The sequence below is a fragment of the Notolepis coatsorum genome, assembly GCF_963971535.1.
Source record: "Notolepis coatsorum genome assembly, chromosome: 19".
NCBI classification, from domain to species: domain Eukaryota; kingdom Metazoa; phylum Chordata; class Actinopteri; order Aulopiformes; family Paralepididae; genus Notolepis; species Notolepis coatsorum.
In genome coordinates, this window is record NC_140183.1 from 29,581,221 (window position 1) to 29,583,562 (window position 2,342).

At 39.2% G+C, this 2,342-nt stretch overlaps 2 long non-coding RNA genes across 2 annotated transcripts; one reads left to right on the forward strand and one right to left on the reverse strand.

Moving 5' to 3' along the window:
* Positions 1–816: 816 nt before the first annotated feature.
* LOC311246164 lies at positions 817–1,653 on the forward strand. Its single transcript, XR_014620783.1, has 2 exons — positions 817–957; positions 1,183–1,653. It is a non-coding gene; the product is annotated as an uncharacterized lncRNA (long non-coding RNA).
* LOC311246162 lies at positions 1,366–2,047 on the reverse strand. Its single transcript, XR_014620781.1, has 3 exons — positions 1,928–2,047; positions 1,650–1,798; positions 1,366–1,504 (listed from the first exon to the last, which is right to left on the reverse strand). It is a non-coding gene; the product is annotated as an uncharacterized lncRNA (long non-coding RNA).
* Positions 2,048–2,342: the final 295 nt, after the last annotated feature.

A 2,342-nucleotide genomic window follows, 5' to 3' on the forward strand; every position in this document is an offset into this window, starting at 1 on the left:
TTACGTTACATCGTTTCCGATTGGTAAGTTGATTAATTGCACTATTAGTTACTTACTGTTATATAATAGTTGTGTACTTCTGTCGCGCGCGGCCCGTCGAAAACACACACTCTGTCCCGATGAGAGTCTCTGCTCGGAGACTGTTGCTTCTGTGAACAGTGTGACTGAAAGATAAAGATGATTGACTGTTGCTTCTGTGAACAGTGTGACTGAAAGATAAAGATGACTGACTGTTGCTTCTGTGAACAGTGTGACTGAAAGATAAAGATGATTGACTGTTGCTTCTGTGAACAGTGTGACTGAAAGATAAAGATGACTGACTGTTGCTTCTGTGAACAGTGTGACTGAAAGATAAAGATGATTGACTGTTGCTTCTGTGAACAGTGTGACTGAAAGATAAAGATGATTGACTGTTGCTTCTGTGAACAGTGTGACTGAAAGATAAAGATGACTGACTGTTGCTTCTGTGAACAGTGTGACTGAAAGATAAAGATGATTGACTGTTGCTTCTGTGAACAGTGTGACTGATTGTACTGACTGACACTAACTGTACTTGACGATTGAAATTGGGGGACCCTGATGTAAACAAGACGAAAGTCTTTCTCTGGCCTCCATTGATTGATAATTTCATTCACCCTCAAATCTACTAGGTGCACGTGCGGAAATTGTGAACGGATGCCAACAGAGACTGAGAATGTATGCTGCATGGAAGTTCCACAGGTAAAGTAGTAACACAAACTTGCATCTTGGTAGCACTGAAAACCATGCATATGGCTAACGATTTAATTTTCTATATATATAGGTCAGACGTCGAATTAACCAGGAACCAACTGGACTACTGTGCATGGTTGATCATCCGGGATTGGATCCAGTGTGCTTCAACCCCTATACCATCCAAATGGCAACTAATATCTACAAGGCAGATTTTGGCCGGATACCAGAAAGCGGAATCAATAAGTAAATAATATTTATTACAGATTTATATATTTTTTTACAGGTGTTTCTCCATCTTGCATCTCTCAGACTATACTAATCTTTCTTGCAAACACAATCTAATCCTTATTGCACATCACATATAATCAATGCTTGCTACTGTCCAATGACATGACATGACAAATGGTTATTTCCCAGCTTTTTTTTTTATTTTATTTGTGCATAAATATAATACTTGATTTTCTTCAGCCGTTTCAGATATATCGCGTACAGATGCTTTGTCGCGTGGTGCTTCGGCTACTTAGGCCGCAGAGTGAGGGTAGTAATCCCATCCTGTGTCGTGGTTCGAATCCGCACAGAATTTCCGGATGTTGATGGTGTCTATACTGGCTTCAGACCGGTACAGGATTGAATCGTGACACATAGCCGGCTACCGCTTCTTCCATGGAAGGCCTGTCGAACTGTGCGCACAAAGGTTCTGGGATGGCAATCGCCTCTACCACCTGGATATATTGTTGGGGGTCACGAACGACGGAGTCAAACAGGAGCGCCATCAGCTGGTTGACATAGTCTGTAAATGAGAAATTGTTATTTGTTTTGTCATGTTAAAAAGGTTATTATTTATTCAATTTATTGTATTCCACTGTAAGTGGAAATATTTTTCTATTTATATAGGTCATGTGTGTGCAATAATAAATGTTGATATTTTTACTTACTGAATGTCGCTGGGATTTTCCTTGGTTTTATTGTGTGTCCACCTTTTTTGGCCTTTGGAAAACTCATCTTGTACGCCGGCTCTCCAGAAGCGTTTATGGCTTGCTGGCGATTTGAGTTTTCATTGAAATGCATGGCAGCTAGGTATAGTCTGAAAGGAAAATTTCAATAAGCACAAGCAATATATTTGTAGTTGATCTGAGGTTATCTAATGCAACATAATGAGTTATTTGACAAATCAGGAGTCCATAATTAGTCATTTGTACACAATATAAAATACCTGCAAAGCATTCCTATGTACGAAAAAACCACGTTTTTTGGGGCAAAACGTAAAATCACACTGTGATAGGACTCCAATGAAGACGTTTGATGGTGTGGACTCAATTTGGCGACATCTTTGATGATCCTTGTGTTTAGCAAAACCTTCTCGAGCTGGTGGGCCGGTTTTGAGTCTAAAGTAAAAAAGAAATTGCATTCAGATATTTCATTAGAGTATATTACAGTAGATTAGAATTATTCAAGCAAGTATACATTTGAAAATCACACCAATCTAGAATGAGGACATAAATAAATATTTTGAGTATATATTCATGATGAAAGACAGACAGACATACCAGGTTTAACCCACTTGCTACTATCTCTTGATACACGGTCAGCATGAAGACAACGCGGATAGAGTGGTTCTTCGTCGTGTT